Genomic DNA, 24,976 nt, shown 5'->3' with positions numbered 1-24,976 from the left:
AAAGCTCACTAAGTATTTCCATGACTTTTCAAAGCAGTGCCATCTGCTTTGGCTGCAGTCTGGACCAAGATCCCTGAGCCCTGTCTGGCCACACAATGTAGGAGACAACTCCCAGGCAGCAGAGCCCTGCCACCAGTCCTGGATCAGCCCCTGCTGCTCTTCCATCCCCAATCCCACTTGGGAGCATCTGTTTCTCCATCCAAACAACCCAAGGCCCTGCAAGGACTGTCCTGGAAGGAGCAAAAGCTGTTAGCAAACAATAACAATTTAATCTAAAGTCCACTGCACATTACTGCACAGAAGCCAAGGGCACTGATTGAATATATCAAGCTATGGCTTGGATTTCTGACAGCCATGTAATGAATTGAGACTAACTATGCAGTGACCACTCATGAAAGAATTAGAGTCCAGAGAAGGGAACAAAAATGAAACAGCAATTATTTTATAGCAAAATAATTATTTATAATTATAATAATTAATAATAATTCGAAATACAATTATATTCTTCTATTATTATTTATCATTATAATAATTAATTAATTATAATTAATTATAACTATTTGACATCAAAATAATTCTTTATATCCCAATATTTAGAGTGCTTAGGTAGACACATTGTAGGTCAGTGAGAGAGAAAAAAAAAGGAAAGGTGGGGAAGGAAAAGACAGAAGAGAAATGTTGAAGGGGGAATAAGAGAGTAGTGGAGAGGCAGTGCTTGCTCAGTCAGATTCTTGTGAGAAAGGAAAGTGAGGTTTAGACTGTATACTGGGGAATATTTAATCACTGAAAGGGTGCTCAAACATTGGAACAGGCTGCTCTGGAAAATGGTGGAAATTCTCTATTAGTATGATAGTGGAAAATGGGGGGAAAAAGAAAGGATTGCTGAACCTGAAGAGAACAGCACATAAGAAGAGAGAATCTGATTAGCAGTGTTGCAACTTTCCTTTGAAACAAGAAAAGAATACACAATATTTCAAAAGATGCAAATTATAGAGAGGGAAAAGGACACTTCATAAAGAAGACTGTGGAGGCTGAATCACAGACAATAGCAAAACTGAACTAGGGAGGGAAAAAAGCAAAAATTATAGGAAAGGACAACAGGTTTTTGTGCTAAGTACTAAGCAGGAAATTACAGGCAAAGAATGCAAATCCAGGAAAAATAGCAGCTGTACAGCACAATACAGCTATGAAACAATGCTTGCACCAATGAAAAGTCACTTATGAGGAGAAATTGTATCCATGAAAACAACAATGACAATAAAAAGATTAACAATATGGGAACAACTGAAGATGCAAATATTTGGGTTAGAGAAAGGGTAATGATGACACAGAAATCAGTGACAAATCAAAAAGAATGGTTTTCACAGTGTTTCTTTGCATCTTGTATGAAAGAACTGCTTACAGCAGATGTCTTTCCCAGAACCTCCAAGAAGGCACAGACTTCTTCAAGCTCCTTGTTATTATTGTTATTACTTCTGGCTTTATAGGAGCTTAACGGCCTCAGCCATGGGTCACAGCTCCCTCTGTCCTATGCACTTCACAAATATTCAGGGTGACCTGTGACATGGAAAACTTATGACACTTATGATTTATGACCCATCAGGAGGAACCAGAGCTGATAAGTAGGAGAAGCAATAGTTTGGTAAATTTGGGGGTCAGTCAGTGCTGACTTTCCTGTAAGAGTCACTGAAGTGTGGTGGTGTTTGCAGGGGTCCCAGGACAAGAGAAGAGAGGAGAATCTTGACTCCATATTTCAGAAGGCTGATTTATTATTTCATTATATATCTTATATTAAAAGAAAATTATATATTAAAACTATACTAAAAGAATAGAAGAAAATATCTCATCATAAGGCTAGAAAGGAATGGAATGATAATAAAATCTTGTGACTGACCAGAGAGTCCTAGCCAGCTGACTGGCTGTTGTGATTGTAATTAGAAACAACCACATGCGACCAATCAAAGATGCACCTGTTGCATTCCACAGCAGCAGATAATCATTGTTTACATTTCTTTTCTGAGGCTTCTCAGCTTCTCAGGAGAAAAGATCCTAATGAAAGTATTATTCATAAAATCTGTGCATGACAACTGAAGAGAAAAAGAATGTCGCATTGTGGCCTACTATGATCTGGACAGTTTGCTGGCCCTGGGACTGCTGTGGTTCGTGTGACTTCTCAAGCTGCTCATGATCTTCAGGAAATTGCAGTACTTTGAGAACAATGAAGTGCAGAAGTCATGTCACATTGTTCCAGGGCTTCATGTTGTCTTAGCACTGCATTTCATGCTATTAAGGATTTTCCCTGGCAGCTTCCTTCACATTGCTGGCTCCTCACTCATCTCATAAATTACTGGGAGACGTCTTAACTTTCACTTCCAGACAGAGCCTGGGCTGAGAGAAACACAGCAGTCTGCTATATTAGTGCCAAAGCAATGCACTTTCACTTCCAACTCAGACTGTGGCAACATCCTTCCATCCCCCCAGCTGCAGAGAGGGGCACAGATAGATCACTGCAGACTTCAGACAGTGCTTGGCACACAGACCCCAGCCTAGGATGAGAAAGAAGCCCAGATACTCTGCTTTGGGCATATTATCAATCAGAAGACTTGCATGGCACTGAGCAATTTTAATTTTCCTGTGTAAAGAGCTTGTTCTGCAAAGCCTGACATCTCCTGATGAATCCAGAGGTGACAGGGAGGAACATCAGCATCAGTGGAAGAAACTCAGGAAATAATGTCAATTGGGAAAACTCAGAGTCTTTTAGATTTTCTTAATTAGATTTACAACATTATTTAAATATCCCAAATGCCCTCCCCTCACCAAATAATTAGGAAAGTGAATTAATGTTTTGACATAGTTCTGGTTAGTATACAGCATTGCTTAAGCAAGAAAAATTTTGCTAAAAAGTAACTAACCCTGGAGGCTGGGGCTGTGATATTCAAAGAAAATGCTGTGAGTTCCAAGGCTAATTCTAAGGGAAAAGGTGAAATGTGAAGGAGAACCTTTAAGTGAATAGCAATCCAAGTTAAGCACATTTTAATGAAGAAGAAATAGCTGTGTACTGCTGCTCGTGCACCAGCTTTTCATCCAATGGAAGGGTTTGATGAATGTGTCTGTTCATTACTTTCCTGGTTTTGCACTTGACATCTCTGACCCAGATTCTGTGCATCAGCTTGTGGATTTAGCTGACTAAATGGAAGTGGCTGTAGCTGAGCTAGTCACTGCAGGCTGCCTTTAAAGTCAGGGGAGGTCCAGTGAACAGGGGCAGAGGAGAGGGAAAACCACTGTACTGACAGAGACACCTGAAACAGCCCAGGTGACCTGCTCTCAAACTACCTTTTTATCCCCACTGACAGCAAAGAGTCCCATTGAGGCAGACCTTCATGACAAATCTAAAAGGGTAAAGCTATTTTGATTCCTCTGTAATCATACTTAGGTCTGACAAATTCCTTCTTATTCACATACCCTCTTTTTTCTGGAGGGATTTCAAGCTATTAACTAAAATAAACAGAGGGAATATGGTGCTGCAATTCTTGATAGAGACTCACATATGAAAACCAACTTCCCAAGGCATCTTAGCATAGATGGAATTGGATTCCAATCTTAGCATAGATTCCCAGGATTGGAATGTGATTTTTAGAAGCAACGGCCTGAAGATGCAGAAGCCATAGGGAAAAAATTTACTTTCAGGCCAGATAATTCCCTTTCCTGAATCTGGGAATTCCAGACAACTCTGCCCTTGAGGCTGAAGGAAGATTCCTGTCCATAACACAACAACAGCATCAGTCTGTCCTCATAGGACCACCAAGCATCCATGTGTGTTAGCAAACCTGAAAACCTCACACCAGCTCTTCAAACTTTGGAATCACCTACATGATTTCTACCCTCTGCACCACCTTGTACATTCGGGTTCCTTTCTGCCTTGCAGGGTGACAAATTGAGCTTTGTTTCCTTCATCATTTCCCTCTCCAGGCCCTGTAGGGCAGATGCCATTCCCACAGCTCAGGACTCACACCATGGACACAAACCCACGCTCAGAGGCATAGTTGGGGATGGAGTGGGTTGAGCACAGGAGTGGTCAGGGGCTTTAATTTCCACCCATTGTTGTTGATGTTTGTTGTTGTTGTGTCACTGCAGGGCTCTTGTAACTCAAGACCTCATAACTTCATAATCTGGGTTGAGTTTTGGTGGCCAGGGAACTCGTGTCCCTCTGTATTCTTGTCACAACAAAGACAGGCACTCTTCCTCTGTGTGCTGGATGGAGGCAGTAGCACAGGTCCTGGCAGATGGATTTCACCACCACATAAGGCAGCTCTTCCACAGCACAAGGAGAATTCTTGTCTCCCAGTGAGAAGCATGAGAGGAGTGCTTACAGCATCTGTGCTGTCTAACACAGCCTGTGGGTGGCCATAAGCAGCACAGCTACACTGTAGTCACTGCTGTTGCCCTCTATGGTCCCGTTTTCCTTTTTATTTTGTTCATTTTATACCTCAGTGCACATGATGGTTTTGGCTGTGCCTCCAGATTGCACAGAGCCAGCTATTGTTTCTACAGAGATTTGTGCACCTATCCCATTAGCCAGCTTTATGCTTCCACTTGCCAAATCTCTTCTTGTCTACAAGCCAAGCAGGCCACTTCAACATCAACCATGGCAGCTAAAAAATAAGCACATCCTGTATGGGTGGGTTTGTTCCTTTGTCTATGCCTCTGGCTGACATTCCCTAACAAATATTCACCAGCCTCTGCCTTGCAGGAGGTTGGGAGAGCCTGGACACAAACACAGAGCAGATGTTCCCAGTGCAAATGCTGGTTTTCACCCAGTGGTCTAATTGTCTTTGCTCTGCACCTAATTCTAGGTTCACCAAGCCTTTTTAACAGTTTCTTTGTGCTTGAAAGTAGTCTCCAAGTGTCTTTCACTCTGGGAATGGTGATACCCTCAAGTGATCCAGGCTTTTCCAAAGTGAGGTGTGACTTTCTTACCCCATACTTAATGTGCAAACCAGACCTCTCCTCCAAAACATCTTATCCCCTTCCCCTCACAATTTTCTCATTTGTACATCCAAAAATGAGCTAGAGTCCCAAAGGTATTAGAGTATTACCAAATGTGGATGTTAACATAACAATCCTCTTGTGACACTTTGAAGATTGTTTGACACAGTTCCAGTTAGCAAACTCTAACACGTAATAAGGGTAAAAAGCAATTAAATCAAAACTCATCTGTTTTATGTAAACTTATTTCCCATTTTACAACAGCAGTGCATTACGGCCATGGTGCCCCACATGAGAATGAGATGAGCAATAGGAATTGGGATCATAAGTCTGAAAAGGTTCCATCCAGCATGATGAAAGAGTGCACAGCAAGATGTGCTTAAGAAACTGTAATGGAAATATTTCTGATATACTTTCCATCAAACAGATGCCTTTGAGTTTATGGTTTGCCAGACAGAGCATGACAACTGGTTAAAAGGAAAACAGAGCTGGAACTCAAGCTGTGTGGAAAGTTCTATTTTTTGGTGCATGTAGCCTGAAATTCTTTATCTGAACATCTGCTTCATTAGGAGATATTGTGATGCTATTCACAACAGCAACAAAGAGCTACAGAAAGCACTATTCTCTGTCTCTTTTTGCTACCCATGTCCCATAGCCCCCTTCAAAACTTTGCCACTACAGATGTGTGCCACAAAACTTACTGTTGGCTTTCATTGTGCTTCCCCAAAAAAAGGGTAATGAGCTCCAAGGGAACATCATGGAAAACAGATCAGTGATTTCTGACTGTCTGAAGTAACAATCTATGCAATTTTATTGTTTCTGTTTTTGAGAGAGACCTTAAACTGGGAACAAGGGAATGTCTCCAAGTAGTCTGCAATTGTCAGAGCCCTGCTTGGAATCAAGTTTAAAAGGCTGAATTACAGAAATAGTTTTGGAATTCTGTGCTCTACTGATGACCAGCTGCATGAGAGGGCAGAATTTTAAGTTGTCCCTCAAGCAGAATTGAAAACACTGTTTTTACCAATATTTCTTCCTTCCTCCACCTCTTTGGAAATTCATAGGAAAAAATGAAGATTACTAAACAACCTGTATTAATATCCTCCTTCAACAGGAGATCAGCTTTATGCTGTTTAGTTGTTATTCAGTTCATCCTTTTAGTTAATCTTGCTTACTGCTGATTTTGCCTTTGATTTCTTACCTGGTGACCTGCTGTTCCAGCCTCATTTAGAGAGGGCTGGCCAAAGAACACAGAATTTTTAGGGCAAATACCAAGGATCCCCTGCCTCTACTCACTGATAACCTAGATAGACTAATAATGATATTTTGATTTAATAGCTAAAACAACCAGAGTGAATTGCAGCTCCAAAGAAATAGCAGCAATCCCTGGGAAAGTGCCACAATTTTCCAAAAGGTGGGTGAACAAGGGTGTGGGACTCTGCAACCCTGAGCAAACATTAACAATTCCCAAAAATTCCTTTTCCTGCATAGCATTCAGCACATGGAGAGACTGGATTTATGACTTCATCTTCCAGGTAGCAGAGCAGTGCAGGTGTTAAGCCAGAAAGAAATGTAGATTTCAATTAATTTTTCCAGATATTTGCTTATCTCTAAGCAGGCATGATATGCAGGAGGAGGAGGAGTGGGTGCTGCATCTTGCAGGCTGTTCTTTAAAAATTAAAGCAAACCATATCTTCATCCAACAAGGTCTGGCAGTTGTGCCTTTAAAAATGCTTGGCAAAAACACAGTCAGCCACTAAAGGCTTGTGCTGGGACCTATCCTCACCCATTGTCTCCTAGGCCAAAAATCAATTAAGGGTTGTAAACATATCCCTAAAATTTCAATGGAGTGAGCAGCAAGGGCAGTGAGGAGCTGTTAATGACTTTAATAAAAATGGGAGTTGTTGTACACTGTTATGGAGAGTTTGGGTCAGGGTTCAGTGATGCCTTGGATCTGTCTCTGAGGAGAAACTTTTCTGGGACCTGGCTGTCCCTACAATGGATGGCATATACCCAGTACACACAGCTCAGTGCTATAGGTGTGCCTGGCTTTAAAAGTCTGCCTGAGTGGATATAATTTTGATGTCCCTAGGCCATAATTTTTCTGAAATTAACTACCTGAAATGAATCAACTTTATAAAGTAGAGGTTTCCTTTTCCTTTTCCTTTTCCTTTTCCTTTTCCTTTTCCTTTTCCTTTTCCTTTTCCTTTTCCTTTTCCTTTTCCTTTTCCTTTTCCTTTTCCTTTTCCTTTTCCTTTTTCTCCTTCTCCCTCTCCTTCTCCTTCTCCTTCTCCTTCTCCTTCTCCTTCTCCTTCTCCTTCTCCTTCTCCTTCTCCTTCTCCTTCTCCTTCTCCTTCTCCTTCTCCTTCTCCTTTTTTCTCTGTTTTTCCTTTCTCATTTTCTTTTCTTTCTCCTTTTTTGCTTTCTTTTCCTTTTTTACCAAGGCTCTGTGTCCATGTGATCTCCTGGGCATTGGCACATAGAAATCCAGGCACATACTTTGGTTCCTGGATATGTGTTTAGGAGTTTAAGTTTAAAAAATGCTCATGATAGGCTCCTTAATTGATTACTGCAACAAGCACTAAAGGATGTGAAAGGCATCTCTGTCTCTCTATAATCTCTGTGATTGTAGGAGAAATATGAGAAACAATTTTTAGATACAATAGTATTCATAGACTAAACATCTTTCATCCAAGAGAGAAAGACAAAAAAAACTGAAAATTGTGTTAAAACCCAATAGCTTTGTTCATAAATCAGTTCATTCAGGAGAATTTTTTTCCTTTTCCTAGGCATTTGGGTAGAAGTAGATCATGAGAAAAGGCTTTAAGAAAATGCCATGAGCAATGGAGAAATACAAAAAGCACTTTGCTGCTTCACTGACATGTTTAACATAAAATAAATTTAAACGTGATCATTTTTCAGCTCAACAGTTTTTGACTTTGTAATGAGAAAAAATTTGAGGAAAGAAGAAGAACAAGAAATAAAAATACTACATTAAAAGGTGCTCCAGAAGCTTTGTGTACTAATGCCCAAGCATATTCACAAGGTATATTTTTTGATGACTATAGCTGGATTTACAATTAATATAAAGTTTGGCTTGTTTATTTGTTTTGTTTTGGTTTTTTTTAATTAAAATAACTCTCAACAAATAAAGATGAACTCAATTTATGTCAAAAATCTTCACTTCCTTCTGGTGGTGCACTCCATATTAGGCCCACAGCTAAGTCTGCTTTTCTGAAACTACGTTATGTTTATTTATGAAACTTGAATATTGAACCAGGCACTGGCTATTGCATTTTGCTATAATAAATAATTTTAACATTTAAAATAATTTAAGTAATTTTAACATTTTAAAATATTTTTAAAATTTTGTTTAAATTTTAGTTTTTTGTTTACCTGACACTGGGGCCTTTGTTTGGAGGAGATGATTCCCCCAGTCCCAATGGTGTCATTAGTGAAAACAGACTGGAATTCTCAGGCTCTACCTCCCTCTATACATCCCAGTCCTCTCTTTCTTCTGTCGGAGCATCCTGGGGAGGACCCAGTCTCTCCCAAGCCCAGCATGGAGAGTGGCACAGAAAGTGTTATTTTGACCATGAAAAGCCATAGTAACCACCCAGTGCTTACAGACTTGCCTTGCCATCAAATGGCTTGGAAAAGTCTAAAACTAGGCACTGTAACAAATGCCAGCTTAGTCATGTTTCATTTCTCCTGCTTAACAGTCCTGATCATTATTTTCCTTACAGTGAGGTAATTAAGTGTATCTGTCATGTATTAGACTTGTAAGGTTACAGGCATTTGGTAAAACATTAAATGAAAACTGCAGTGATTCAGAGTTGTTAAGTTTCTAATATAATATTAATGCTCACTCAGACTTTTATGCATCATGCACACACAGTCACATGCGCTCTCACTCCTCCTGCTTGATTTTTCAAAACCTTTCCTTTATGTGAGTCATTATTTTAACAGGGCAAAACCAGAATGTTTCTGTCTCTTTGCAAAACACATGGACAGCTGCTCCTCACCTCCAGCAGGCCGTGGAGGGATTTCAGAGTATCCCAGAAAAAAAAATGTGAACTTTTAAGTCAAGGCAGTATTTCTTTATATTACAGGCACCAAATTTGAGGAAAACCACCTGTGATGGCCCTTTTCCACCTTGAGAGGCTGCACTGGAGACAACAAAATTCCCAAATACAGAATGGAGCTGTGTCTAAGGGCAGCAGGACTGGGACTCCTGCAACCCTTCTGGTGCCAGAGACACTCACCTGGGTGCTGGGGGACAGCAGAACACATTTAAGCTGCCTTAACTCTGCTGTCACAAAGGTTAAAACCTGGCTCACTCTGCAGAATTAGGCCAGCAGCAACTGCTTTGACAAAACTCACCAAGGGAGTTGCCAGGTAAGCACTTTCCATGTTTCTGTCAGTATAGGGAGAGCAGAATTTTATTCACTTTTCCCCCATTATTTGCTATTTCTTCCTCTGGAGGTGCCTCACTGGTTCATAAGCCACCAGCAGTGTCACTCACATTATTCTCACAGTTTTATTCACAAATCTTTCTAAAACTTGGTGGTTTCTACTCTGTCACCCATGGAGCCTGGCAAGTGAGAGGACTATTCCTACATAGTCAGAGAAAGGTAAATAAGAAAAACAAGCTTATTTTCAGTAGGTTTAAATTTGCTACACATGCATCCTCCCACCAGGGAGTGGTTGCAGTAGAAATACATGCATTTAAAGCATAAAAAGCTTCTAGGAGATAGCAGCAAAAAGCTTTTTTCCCCACTAAAGATGCATTCAGATGGCTAAATGTAGCTCCCTGCACTTAAATATTCTAACCCACACTGGTCCCATCAGAGTTAGGGGATATTCATCACGAGAGGGAGCAGAGTATGGGGGGTACAGCTACTCTGGAAACAACATCTGTAACACTGCTGTGGGTGTCCATTCCTCTCACTGAGTGTAAAAAAAAAAAGCCCAGGATGATACCAGAGATGTCTAAAGCTATGTGAGAATAAATCCAGCTGATTTATTAAGCCAGCAGGGCTCAAGAGCCAGCTCTTCCCTCCCACCCTGAGCAGTTGTGATCCCTGTGCACCACCCTGAATTAAATTCATCAGTTCTGGGCTGAGGAGAGCTATTGACAGCTCCTCTCCTATCCAGAGAGTTCATTGCTCATTCTCACTGCCTCATCTGCACCAAGCAAGCTGCCCCCAGCAGAAACAAACAGGCTTGTCTCATGAGGGAACAAAGGGAAAGACAAACACCAACAAAGATGAAATACCGTTCTGTCACCAGGCCTTTTGTAACAGCATCAATATTTTAAGCAGCCACCTTGGCCCTGTTCAAAAAGCGGGCTGCCTTCTTTGTTTTCCTGAGATAAACACAATATTTTTCTTTTTAATTTTCCAAAAATATCCTGCGGGTTCAGATGTGTCTGCTGCCTCTGCGCAAGCTGGAAGAAAGAAGTGAGCAGGACTATAAAAAGAAGTTTGGTATCCAACAGAAAAGATTCTGAGCAGCTCCAGAGGCTGTTGACAGGCTTAGTTCAAAAGATGGCAGGAGTAAAAAGAGAAGCAAGGAGAATTTTGTAAAATGTGCTGTTGCCACTGAAAATATTCTTAAACCCACAGTGCCATGGAGATTTTTGGACACAGAAGGGATCAGCCAAGACTTTTCTTCTCTCACCTTGACTATCACTGCCAAATCCATGGTTTGTGGAGATGTTAGCTTCTAATAGTTACTGCTGATGAGGGTTTCAGCTGCCTGATGTAACAGATCATGCAAAGTGTAAATATTTGCAGCTCTGGTCTCCAGCAGGCAGGACAGACCCAAGGAATGGCTGAGCTGGCACACAGGGATGGGTTCTGCTCACTGCTCATTTTCCCTCAGCTCTTCCTCCCTGTCCAGGCAGAGCACCCCAAATGCAACATGACTGACTGGATGCCTGCTTGTTAGTGACACACCAGAATGACTTCTCAAACATTTTGATCATCCCTAGAGGCACAAATGACTTTTGAAAGGCTGAAATGTCATTTCCTCTCTTCCTCAGCAAAGTCCTCTGGGTTCTGACCTGGACCAGTGTCATGGTTTGAGCCTGGCACAGAGCCAGTGCCCCCCATGAAAATGCCCTCACCCTGGTGTCTGCTGTGAGATGTGACCAGGAATAAGCAAAACAGGCTTTAGCTTAAACATAAAGAACACTTTATTACCTAAACTACAGGAAAATAGGGAAAAACTATAAGGAAAAGAAAAAAAAAATTGAAAACCTTACAAAAAAAACACTTTCCTCCTCCCCACTACCTGACTTTCTCAATCCGATACATTCTCCCAAATCACCAACTGCCCAGCCTGGCACCACACTTTAGTATACTCAAACTTCAGTTCATGAAGAGGAAAGGAGTCCTTCTTGTTCCATAGGCTTCCCCTGGAAACACACTGAAAACCTCGTGTGCTTCCCTGTCACTTCGGCACCGCCCGGAAAAAAGTCCTTTTGCCGCTTGTGACATCTTCCTTCCATGCCCAGTGCTCTCACCACCGTGCATGGATCAGAGCTGCTTTTAGGGTTGTCTTTCAAGGATGCCTTGTCTCACTCCAAAAAGGCACAGTCTCTGCTTTGGGACATCTGTCCCCCCCATATTTTTCCAACCCCCTGGGGCCGGGGGGTCCTCACGATGAACCCTCCTGGTTCTGAGCCACTGCTTCCCCCTAAGTGCAGTCTCTGTGTCACAGGAACAGAGTCCATGGCCACAAGAAAAGTCCAGCCAAAAGGCCACTCCAAATCATCTCTCCCCATTCAATCATCTCCACGTTCTTCGGGCCAGGTCCTTGTCTCATCTCATCTCTTATCTCCCTCCTTATTCAGCTTCGAGGAGGATTAGCATTTTTGCAAGGCCCCAATCATGAAAGAAAGGGGTTAAAACTTTCAGTCTCTGTCCTGGAGCTGCGGCACTCCCACACACGCTGCCGCTCCGGCCGGGCACTCTTCCCCCCCCTTCTCCTCCTGGGCCGGCTGCTATCACATTCGGTGTCGCCGGCTCTCTCTCTCCCTCCTGGGGGGGGGGGAATGGCTGCCCGAGGGCTGACTCCCTGGGATCTTCCACCCTTCCATCCTCGAGGGCCTCCTCACCTCCCATCTCTGTCCAGGCCCAGGGCCTACCACGTGGCTGCCCCTCCCCCGCCCAGCAGCAGCGGCTGGACAGGGGAGGGTGGTCTGAGCTCTTCGCTTCGACGTCCCAAGAGAGCCTGCCAGGGGCCGAGCTCTGCTTTTTAACCCCTGTGTATTCTCGGAGGTGTGTCCAAACCCCACTGGCTACACCAGGTGCCAGTATCAAACTCTCAAACATCCATTGGTTTGACCACAGCATCCCAGAATTCCCACTTCTTCCTGGTCAAACCACCACAACCAGCTGGACAGCAAATGGTGTCCAAATCTTCAACCAGTGCTCTCCACTTCCTGGAGACTGAAGAAAAGAATGAGCTTTTGCAAAAGAACACAGGCAGCAAAATCTTCTCTATCCCCATCCTCTTGTGCACAGTCACCACCAGTGCTGATGTTTTTCAGTAGATTAATTCTGGGTGCTTGCCTGGAGAAAGATGTGCGATTTCATCAACTCAGAACAAAAGCTTTTGTTCTAGCTAATGTGCAAATTAAGTGACTTTCTCCTCCAAGCACATGGAAGTATTTTAAAAAGTGGAAAGCACTGATTTAATAATTGAATAAGCAGAATTGCAGGCATTTCTAGTAGTCTTGGTCCTTACAGTAGTCTGCACATCCTTTGGAAGCACCAATATGCACAGTTTCCTGTGTCCATCCCCTAAAAAATTTTATACTTTCTGTCCCCTTTTAGTAGATGATTAGGAAAAAACCCTAACCAATATTCAGAGTGGGAGCAAAGCAGAGCACCAGATCTGGGCTGGTGCTGCCCAGGAGTGGTGAGCCCAGCCCTGTTCCAGCCTTAGGAGAGCTGCCCTTAGGGGAAAGAGAGCAATTATTGAGACAGAAAAATGAGATCCAGCCTCATCTGCCCATCCACGTGCAGCTTCCACTGCCTACCCTCTAGTTATTTAACACCTGTTATAACAATGCTGCTTTGCAGGAAAATGGGATTTCTGGCACATCTTATGAGCTGGAAGAATTCACAGTTGTGAGCCGCAGCAAGGAATGATCTGGGGCAGGTAGATCTGCAGCAGCATGACTGGTCCCAGTGGCAGATAAAAGAACATGATGACTTTTTAGGAGCAGACAAGTCTGTCTGTGACCCACATAGCAGGCAGACATAAACAGTATTGCAGAGACTGGTGGAAAACACCAAAAAAATTAAAATAAAAAAGGAGCAAGAGAGAGAAAAAAAATTTCTTCTCTGGTACTCTTGGTTCTGATTTCATCCATTTGGAGTTTGGATGATTTGCCTGTAGAAGTGGCAGCAAGATCAGAAGTTCTACCAAGTCTCAACCTCCCTTCTTTTGGCTTCCTCTGTCATCCCTAACATCCAGAGGTAGGGCTTATCAGAGGAAACTCTGATTATCTCAGGCCACAGTGTGAACCTGTCCCTGCATCTCTCCAATCCTGGGTCAGGGGGACCTTGTGGTGCTCCATAGCTCTGCCAGCTGATCCTAGAATGAAGCTGCAGTAGTTGAACTGTATTTGGATGCAAAATGCAGCAGGATTTATCCAGACTCACGACACAGGAATAAAAAGCTGCTCTATGTCTTTGGCTATGGCTGTTTATCAAGCCAGATATAACAACCATGAAGGTTGAAATTAGCTATGCTCAGATCCTTTTGTGGTTCAGCTGTATTACAGCAGCACTAGAGTTTGCAATCATCGTGTGCTATTCAGGTACAAATCTGCTTTTCTGCCTCTATTTATAGCCCCTTGCACAACCTGCCCCTCTCTTCTCCACAGTGTGACAAGACTGTCTCTAAATGGCTTTTGTCCCCTTTAGCCAGGTCTTGGTTTGCATGATTTAGTTCATCAGTGACGTAACCAGAACTGCTGGCTGGGCTTGGATCAGTCTGGACCTTGGAAACAGCATTCCCTGTTTCTGTGGGTGCCAGCACCAGGAAGGAAACAGGAATGGCAGCTCAAAATAAGCTACAGCAGGTATGAACTGTAACATCACTAAGTAGAATAATTTTGGCACAGCCCAAAGTTCTTCCTCCAGCTCTACTCTTGCCAGCAAACCTCCCAATGACAGAAAATGCATTTGTTATGATTTCTATAACAAGCTTAATTCTCTGAACAATCAGGTGTAACTGATGGAGATTGCCTTTCTCATTTGCTCAGTCTTGAAGCTTTCCCTGGAAGATTTCCAGGAAAATTCTTTAATGATAATTTTTCTTCCACTTCAGTTGCTCTTTATGAACTAGGACAATGAGTGGGCCATCCCTTTTTTAAGTGTCCCTAAAGAGTATAGTCATATTTGACACCAAAGAGAACAATGCAGAATAGAAGAGAGCCATTAGCAAAGACTTCATTCCTGTCAAAAATTTGGAGAAGCCGAGTGATAAAAAGCACTGCAAGGGTCTTCAACGCTTTTTAAAGGAAAATACACAATCTTCTCTGCAACCAAAACAAGAAACAGATGCATTACAGAGAACAATTTTCCATTGAAAGTAGGAGAAATTCTAGACAGACCTTCAGACTTTGTGGATTTAATTACAAAATTATACAAAGATTATGAGAGGGAGGCAAATACATTCAGGAAAAGACACATACAAAACATTTAATCTTTGATTTCATTGGCCCTTTTAAATTTTATTTAACTGTAGCTTAAAAAAAAAAACAGAAAAAACAAAAACAAAAAGAGAAACAAAGAAAACCCCAGCAAACTGGCAAACAAAAAAATAAACCCACATCACCTGGGTATTAAGTGAGGTACCAGCTCCAAGGGAAGGGAGCAAACATTTAGAACAGCCTTGATCAACTCAGAAACTTCTGTTTGAAAAGATGTCTCTGTAGATATTGACAGTCCACATAAAGTAGTGTATTAAAAACATTTAATGAGAGGTAAGTCTGTTAAAGGTGTTTGCACACCCTTTACTGCACAAAAAGTAACTAAAATAGAATAGAATACATGGCCATAGCCACATGGTGCTAATGCTGTCACTGTAACCTAACTACCAATATCAACAAGTTGTTTATAATTTCCTGCCTAAAGACATTTATTTACAGAGTTAAATAAATGTATTTGCTTCTTCTCTGTCTAGGGAAGTGGTAGTATAGATGTGAGTGTAGCATTTTCTTCTTCAGGGAGTTTGATATGAGGGAGAAAAGATTTTTTTCCAGAAAACTGTTCTATAGTCATGTATGAGACACACAAAATTCATTTGGAATTACTATAATAATGGAGAAAGACAGAAACATAGTGGCATATGGGTATGTTGGAAAAAGTTAACATCAAGATTACATTCTTCCCTGACTAAGCACTCTTATGAGGAAAAAAGAATTAGAAAGAGTTTTGGTTTGACTCCATCAAAAATGCTGTTTTCCAGGAATATTACGATGTCTCATGGCACATTAATATGATTTTCACTGCTTTTTGGCTTATAAACCTAAAAGAGAAGTGGGAAATACCCCACCCCTATGTATTTAACAAATCTGGAAAAGTGGCAAATGTAAGGAACATTCATTTCTATTTGCATCGGCATGGCATTTGCCTGGTTTTAGACTGTCAAAACAAACCAAAAAAAACCCCAAAAATAAAAAAACAACCAAACAAACAACTAAAAAATAACAATAATAAAAATCAGATTGCAAAGGCAGTAACTTTAAAATATTGAGATCTCTCAATAGAAGCTGGCTGAGCTAATTCCTCATCTCTGTTTTCTGAAAGAGTAGAACTACTTAATGCAAAACTGAACACAGAAAATTTGGATCAAAAGGGTTGTAAAGAATTAATGAAGGAATGGAGCTCTGAGATAGCTGAAACAAAAGCCCACACACTTCTTTTGTCAGGTGTCTCCATCAGTGCAGGTCATGGGAGTAGGCTCCAAAAGCAGGAAAATCAAGTCCTGGACCTGTCCCAGGTCAGGAATGACCATGCCATGGTTTAGGTGCCTTCACTGCTAAACAAGTCACACCCTGGCACTGCTCTGCCTGGGATATCACAGGATGTCACACCAGGGCTGGGCATGATTTATTTCTACTCTCTCACTGCCTGGTAGGTATCCTCAGATAAATAATTTCACAGAGCTCTGGGCAATATTCCATTTAATCCCAAAGAGACTTAAAGCTCCCTGAGGCATCATCTGCTATTCAGCATTACTAAACAATGCTGAGGTTCTGAACATGGCTCTTAGAAAAATTTATTATCTATGTGTGCTGTAGCAATGTTAAGAAATCATCACCTGGGTTCAGGATCCTGCCGTGGTGGCCTGAGAAAAACACATTCCCCCACTCTCTTAGTGAACCATAAAATTGCCTTTCCAGGCAATTTATAACTGCCAGTATGAAATTTGCTTTTGTTTGTAGATTTTTTTTCTTTTCTTCAACTTGTAATTATTTACATATAACTCAACTAATTTTAAGCCAATTGCTTTGGGATTATTACTATTTATCTTCTGAGCTCTAAGTTGTGAATAATGACATTTCCAGGTTTTTCTCATTAATCATAAAGCCATTAATGTGTTTACACTCAATCAGAGGTAGAGAGGAGCGGTGCGTGATCACAGAGAGGGTCTGAAGAAATATTCTAAGTATTCTGAGCTTTGTGAAAAAAAAAATGGCATTGACAGCTAGTGCTTCATACAGCTACTGTTACAGATAGGATAACCACTTGCCACGAGCTGCCAAAGTGTATGTGTAAAAACAAGCTGCCAAGATGGGATAATGGTGTCATCTATTTGCCAAATACCCTGCAGTAAATTTACTTTCACCAGTGGCACCTTGTTTTATATAGAGGCTTTTTACTGAAATGCAAAAAAATGTGATTTATACATCAGAGAAAGAACCTGGGTGTCAGTTTAAGTCAGATTTTGGTATTTTTACCTTTAATGTGTTTGAAATTGGCCATAGAGTATAAAACATACAGTGCAGATAGAACCTTCAAATGCCTACCTATGAAGTTGCTTGGCAAAGTCAATATTCAGTGTGGAAGAACTGCAGGTTTAATTCAGCAAAAATTCCAACTTAAAAACCTTAGGGTTAGTATTTGGCAATGTCATTAGTGGGTCTTTTCCTTGCTTTTCAGTGTAAGGAGGCAGTTCTGCCTTCTCTAGTCAATGCAGGTAGTGCTCAAATCATCGTGGATGAGAATTAACTATCTCACTGTGGTTCTTCAACTCAATACATATTGATTTGTGGGTCCTGTGACCTAAAAAAGAAGACAAACTATATTAAACTTCAAAATAATGTAAAATGAGGATGAGTTTCATCCAATTAGGTAACACAAAGCACATCCCAGTATCACTCTTGTGGTAGAATGTTAAAAGACATTGGCTTCTGGAATCACTTACTAACAGTGATTTTATGTTGGCTAGTTTGATCTCTGGCCAAGCTGCCTCACTGGCATAGAAGTCCTCACAGCCATATCAATCCTGCCTGTTTCAGACAGAGTTTAGTTCAGTGAAAAAAGCTTAAGACATCTTGAGACCATGGGACTGATACTATTGACTGGTGTTGAAGAGAATTATCTCCAGCTCTGCTGCAGAGTTTGTGTATCACATTTTACAAACCCAGGCATTCCTTTCCTCTCCATCTGCCTGAGGGGTGAAGGCCTTGACCGCCCATCCCATCAGGGTTCTGCAGCCCAAATGTCCAGATGGGGTCTGTCACCATGATACTTTCTGAAAATTCCTAGTTTATAAGCAGACCATAATGGAAATGCTCACAGACAGTGCTCAGGTTGCAGTTACACTGGTGGCACCAAGGACAGGATGTGGCCCTGCGGCCCTTTGCTGCGACATTGTCTCTAAGCCAATCAGTGCCTGGCCCTGTTCTGTTGTTCTGATTTTTGCAGGTGAAATTGTGCTTCTTCACATCTTTGTTTGGATGCAGAATGTTTTGTTTTAATGTGACACATTCAGGCGAAAATTAACAACTGATAATGCATTAAAATAATCATTTCATCTTCAGTAAAAATAGATGTGATATTAGATGCAATATTTACTGAAAAGACATAACTGACCTAGTCTACCTGGTAAAGAATATTTTATTTTGAAGTCAGGTATGTTGAACAGTTCAGATGGAAACAGAGATAATTACATAAGAGTTTATTGTAGATATTTTATTACAGCACCAAAATAAAACCCCTGCTGCATTCTCCCACTCTACCACAGCCAGTGCAGACTCATCCATGAAGTTGCAGGATGGCATGCCCCATGCAGAACTGGTATGCCCCTCTATGAAACAGGAAGGTGCTCCTCTGATGGCATTTGTACCCATCCTTCAAACCAATGAAAATCTCTACTTTGTAGGGCTGTACAAAGAATTTCAAGTAGGAATTCATTTGCTGAGAGGGGTTCCTAGTGCTCTACAGTCTCTTGGACCCATTTCCTTCTGCTCCAGGAGAATGACACAAACCTGCTTGAATTACTCTGGGCCCAAAGCAGCAATCTGTGCTCCAGCCACTGGACCTCAGCAGAGAATTTACTGAAGATTATCAGTGCAAACAGATCCCTGTGGGGATTATCTGGTGGGGAGGGCCAGGTGTTTAATAGCTGGGGTTATAACTGGCTTGTGGAGCACATCTTTACCTGTTGAATCTGTCCTATTTTCCTATTACCCATCTCATAAAGATTTATAGAACACTTTTGACATCCTGAGCCGTACCTATGGAACATTTGTCCATTCAGCCTCTTTAATTTCCTCATTTACCTCTATTTTGCTTTACTGTTCCCTTACTGACATGTACAAGTCACATTTAGTACTCATTATTTGGACATAAGAGTGTCCAAGGACAGAAAGTCAGATCTCTGAAAGATTTGTCAGGAGTTTTGGACAATCTTTTTCTTCCCTTTTTTTTTCCTTTCATTTTCCTTATTCTGATTTCCTCATTCTCTTTTTCAGTTTTTCTCTCCAAAACAGCTAGGATGGTAGGAACACTTTTATATTGAAGTACAGTTTGGTGCATGTTCAGTGAAAGTTTAGTGAGATTCTTTGAAAAGTTTTAGCCTCAAGAGGATCTGTAAAAAGTTGTGCTGAAGGGAACTATTATCAAAGACTAACTCATGAGCTGGCAGTGTAGGAGAATAAAAAGAGTGTGAAGAAGCAAAATATCTCCACTTCTGTACTGAGGCATTCAGCTTGCAACAATATGGCTTCTGATGCCAACAGAAGACAGGAATTAAAAAGAAAGCAAAGCACTTACCCTCTTCTAGGAAGCTCTCACCAATTTTACAAGGTAGGACATCAAAGAATAAAAAAAACACCACAATATCAAGGAAACACTCCCTGAAACATTCAAGGGCATGTAAATGTTAATAACCCCTGACAGCAACTTTCTGACTTAGTTGGCAGTGCCCAAGTGTGATTTTTTGGGAAAAAGGAACAAGAGTTTGAAAGAAATGGATTTTTTTTTCCCAAACAACATTAAATAAAGCATCTTCACTGGAGATGCCTCTCAAAAAAGTTTTCTTAGTGTAACTTCCCTTTCAGTCCTCCACAGGATATTTCCTATTTTTTGATAGAGCAAAGGATATTTTCTATCACTCTTGACATCTAGTATCAAAGGAAAGCAGGCATAAAGAATTCAAGGAGGAATTTGTAATCTGAGTTCCCAAATTCTACAATTCCCCAAAGTCCAAGAACTCCCAAACTTTTATTTTCTAATATAGTCTCAAAAAGTAGAACAGAATTGGACATTGAAAGTCTTTCCCTCTGCAGCAGGATGTGATCCCATCATGGTGACAACTTCTAGATAATCTGAACATTCTCAAATGATGTGTTAGGAACTGTTTGACACCTTGGCAAATCCATATGCAAATAAATCTGGCCTGAATTTTAGCTGTGTCCAAGACAAGAACAGGACATGTGGATAAATGTAGCCACTCCCAGTGTTCTCTCTTCCAGAAAAGTGACCCAGAAGATGTCAAGAACAGTTCCCTGTGTGATAGTTCCCTGCAGTGTTGGGAGGCTCCTCCCGCTTGTCAGACAAGTGTGTCCTCTCCCTTTGAACAGTTCCACTTCCTTACTCATGCCTATAACTTGAATTAACTTTAGAAAGTCGTGTCCTTCTCAGGGTCACAATGGAAGGAGACGCTCTGGCATGGAGAGGAGCCAGACAATCCATGTGGATCATTTACCATCCCCAAAGCATACAGATTGCTACTGTGTTATCTGCTTTTATCTGGGTCATGCAGGTCAAAGATTTTTAAGATATTTATAGAAAGGTAAGAGAGGCAGTTATCAGAATTTTCTAAATCACCTGGCATGCATTGAGATGAAAGACAAATAGCCAGGAAGGTACTTTACAAAACCTATTCAATACCAATTTGCAAAAATGCTTTTTAATACCTAGCCTGTGTATTGTCTCTGACAAAATATGTGTAATTATTTTAAATGAGAAAGACAAGGTTTAGTGGAAAATTATTTTCACCTTCTTCTAAAAAGAGCCAGAACTTCTTGTTTCTGAACAACTCGGTGAGCCAGGAGGACGCAAATGACCTACTGGACAACACTTCCCTTTCCCCACCCAAATCTGTGGATTCAGGTCCAATTTTATAAAAGACAACACATGGAGGACAAAAAGAGGCAAACCACTTTTTCTATATGACATATTCTGATTTTTTTGTTTAGCTGGCTCAGAGAACATCTGTCCTCACCCTGCAGACCTTCCTCCCATCTTAGGCTGACCAAGGACACAGAGGGGGAACCCAAACCCACACAAGTGATGTCCGACATCAGAAATGTGCAGAGGAGTGTGGCTGCTGCCTCCCTGCTTTAGATGCCTCCTCTAGCAGAGGATTTGTGAAGTGCCTTTTCTCCTTTGCTATACGCTTTGTCCTGTGTTCCATAGGAAAGGAAATGCAGCTCATGCTACAGGGAAAACTGGTCCAGTTTTCTACTCTTACACAAAAAAAACTAAAACAAAAATTCCCTTCTGGAACCTAAACACAGAAAAATCACAATAATAGGGGCTAAAAAGCCTGATGCTACTAGGAACACCCAGTACATCTTCCTTATGACAGCTCTAAAATTAACAGTTCTCTGTTGTTCTTGCCTCCTAGCAGCCCAATTTTGGCTTAAAAATAGGAAAAATTAATCTTTCCTGTTCCCTGAGATAACCAGGAGGAGTCCCAAATCAAGGGGTTAATATGGCATAAACATGATGTCCACAGACATGACAAAAAAGAAAAAAAGGATTTTGCTTTGTTTTGTTTTTCTAAGTTAGTTTTTGGATCAAAACCACTTCCACTCATTTAACATACAACGATTTAAAAATCCTCTGTAAGCAAAATGGACCACCTCCTTTAGAGAATCTTTCATGCAACTTAAACTTTTATGGAAAATAGTATTGGTTTTTCACCAACATGTTGGGATTGGCTCTCACCACCACCACCAATGTGACTGGCAAAGTCCAGGGAACCTACTGATTGCCAGAAAGCAATAGAACAGTGTCTGAGCTATCTCCCCTCTTTCCCTGATGGATGTGCGCAAGGGCTGGGAGATCCCTCCCTTGTGTGAATTCTGATGTTCCCACCTTTACTCCTCCTCCTGACTTGCATTAACTTCTTATTCAGAAAAATAATGGATATTATTTTAAGTAGAAACCTTGCCCAATAAATGTACTCTTGTACCAGCTGGAAAAATTCCTAGGTAAACACATTTACTAGGCCTTGTGGTCAATGGGCTGGAAAAACATCCTTTGCATTGTGCACAAACTTAAGTGTTGATTTAAACAATGAGGAATTTAAGGACTTGCATAAATGTGCTTAAGTCAGATCTTCATCTTCTAGAATTCTTTTTCATGGAGTTTCACAAATCTTCAGCTTTGCTCTTTTGCAAAGTGAACACTATATATATTTTATATTTATGTTAAAAAATTAAGCAAACAAACTAGAAAATTCCCCCAAAGAGTCAACCAAGCTTGAAATGCTGTTCCAAATAAATAAGCTCAGATGTAACATTATGCAAATCAGTTCATTTGAGATCAGCTTTCAGGTGTTACAGTGATGATAATGGGATCATTTACAAGGGGATGAAATGACATAAGCCTATGTAGGGCAGGGAAGGATGTAAGAGAAGCAAAATATGTGTTGGATTCCTGTTCAGGTCTTCACCTCTTTGGCTTTGCCAGATCTGTCTCTAAAAAATCCAAAAGCTCTGGGTATGCAAAGAGCAAAGCAGGCAGTCAAATGCATTATGCATTATTTTTTGGCAGTCTTTAGAGATGACTTAGTTTCTCTTGCCAGAAATTTTCTGATTTTTTTATGCTGCTTTAAGGGGAGACTGTGTTCTGCTTGTCTACACCTTGTTTCCAGGCTGCACACACTTTTGCTTTTTAGGCTGATGTTTATCACTATGTGTTTACTTTTAAAAAGAGAATCTGTTTCCAGCAATTGTAGTTATTAATTCTTTCATCTCCTTCTCTATTTGTTTCATCTGCATTGCTCTGCTACATGGTTGATATTCTTTATTGTGCTATTATTTGCCTCAAATATGTTTCACACTATTGCATGAATTATTTTTGACAGCTGAACAAAGGCATGATGTTAATCCAAGGAAGCCATCTGCAGAAAGTGCTGTTTAACAAGAGCAGGAGTGTCTGTGCAATCTACCCTATCCAAAGAGGAAAAACTGGGAATCATCAGCCTGTGGGTGTGATCACACTGACAAAGCCAACTGCACTGGGAATTCATGGATCAGCACCATGGCTTAAATCCAGCAGGAATTAGAGAAATTAAGCACCATGAAGGCACTCACTCAACCCTCCTCCCCTCCCTACCTCTATGGAATGCAGAGGAGAATCAAAAGTACAACTTGTGCATTGAGATAAGAACGATTTAATAATTGAAAACAAAGCAAAATACAAAAACAACGGCAAATAATAATAATAGTAATGATGATAATAAAAAGGGAAAACAAACAACCTACAAAAAGAAAAAAAATGATGCAACTATAGAGTTGCTCACCATTCCCTAACTGATGCCAGATCCCTCTTCCTGAACCCACATCAGGGTTTTGCTTCCAGGTAATTTCCCCAGTTCATATCCTGGACACGCATTCCATGATGTGGAATAGTGTTCAATACCCAAGCTATGCTCCCTCCCAGTTTTGGACACTGATTATATGCCGTACATGCCTCATCCTTGATAACAGACCTACCCATGACTTATGTTTCATTCTCAAGTCCCTGATGTATCACTCAATAGGTTTCAGTTCTGGAACTGTAATCTTAAAACCCCACTTGCTCACAGGGCATGTAATAACATTCAAAAACCTCCATCATGCCAGAAAAGTTACCCTTTTTACCTCAGTGAACACAAAACTGCACTCTTTTAAGGTTGCTTAACTTTCAGCTGTTAAAACTGAAGCAGACACTTACCCAAAGCACTTACATATATCACAGAAGTAATAAAAAGCTAATGTCTGTTCATTTATTTATCTTCTGAAAGATGGCCTGAGTGCTGCCTCACTCAGCACTGGGAGGTATGAGTAACTCCTGAGCACAGATAATAAATATATATATTATTCCTTATTACTGACAATTGTACATGGATGCAGTAGGGGCATTTAGGGCCCACTGTGCAAATAAAAAAGGGCCAGGACTTGAGTCCTTTTAGCTGAGGAAAAGTCACCCTCTTCAGAAGGGTTGGAGGCAGCAGAGCAAGAACATCCTGATCCTATTCACAAATGGAGAAAGCACAACCCTGTCAAACACACACATTTTGTAGCTCTGAAATTGCCCCTTCACCCTCTCCTCCCCCACAGAAACCACTGCTGTCCACTAGAAATGAATTCCAGCTCTCCATGTTGGCTCCTATTCAAGGTTCACTCCTATTTTTATGGGTGCTCCTGTTTTCTCATTCAAAATCCTGTCAAATAATGACAGCATTCAGAGATCCATGTGAAGATTTCATAGCAGAGACTACAAAATAACCAAGGTGCTCCCTGCAGGCCAGTGAGGTGTTTCTTCTCTTTGCTTTGGGAAACACCAACACAGAGAAAATCCATGTCCAAAGAGTTGGACATGGATTCACTGTTGTCTGAGAAAGGGGGGTGCTGTAGGACAGAGACACTGAGATTCTCTCAATGGAGTAAATGTTAACAATAGATTTGAGTAGTTGGGCTTTTAATATTTCTATTTCTTTATTCATTTATTTATTTGAAATGTTGTAGTGCAAGAAGGTTTAAACCTTCTCCCAACTATAGTTACAAGAAAACAAAACCTGTGGGTGTTACATTTTTCTTTTTTGTTTGTTTACTGATGAAATCCATCTCACCATTTTTCCAGTAGGTGACCATTTTGCCCTTGAGAATGTAGATTAAAGGAAAACTTTTTATTAATTACCTCATGTTCTGCAAGAAGTCACAGGGGCTCCTGAATTTCCCTGGCCAATCTAGAGAGTTGCTAAACAACTACAGGCAGATCAAACAGCCAGTGAGACAAACCCTCTTCTGATTTACCCTCTGTGCAAGCTGGCTGAAACTTTGAAGTTGTGAGGGATGTAAATCAGAGCAGGATTTGTCAAAGTCTTTTCCATGCAATTTTTAGAGATCTTAATAGCTTGCCTGCTCTTGCACAGAGCTGTAGAGAACTCCTGGGGTGGTGGTAGCGCTGCTGAGATATGGGGGAGTTTCTGTCTTCTCTTTGGGAGATGTTCCTTGGCTCCAAAATCAACTACTCTTCACATGCTTACTCTTAGAGAGATATTTGGAAGGACTAAAATGCAAATAATTATGGTCTCCTGGGATGAAATCTGTCACTAAAAGGCTATCTGTGCTCACATTTCTCATGAATTTCAGTTTTCCCACTCCAGTGCAAGTGCTCATCCCAAATCACTCTCCTTGTGGTTCACAGCAGGATTGGAATGTCTGAGTTTAGTCACAATTGCT

This window comes from Zonotrichia albicollis, chromosome 1 (genome assembly GCF_047830755.1).
Source record: "Zonotrichia albicollis isolate bZonAlb1 chromosome 1, bZonAlb1.hap1, whole genome shotgun sequence".
In the NCBI taxonomy this organism is placed as follows: domain Eukaryota; kingdom Metazoa; phylum Chordata; class Aves; order Passeriformes; family Passerellidae; genus Zonotrichia; species Zonotrichia albicollis.
This window is presented reverse-complemented; position numbering follows the sequence as displayed.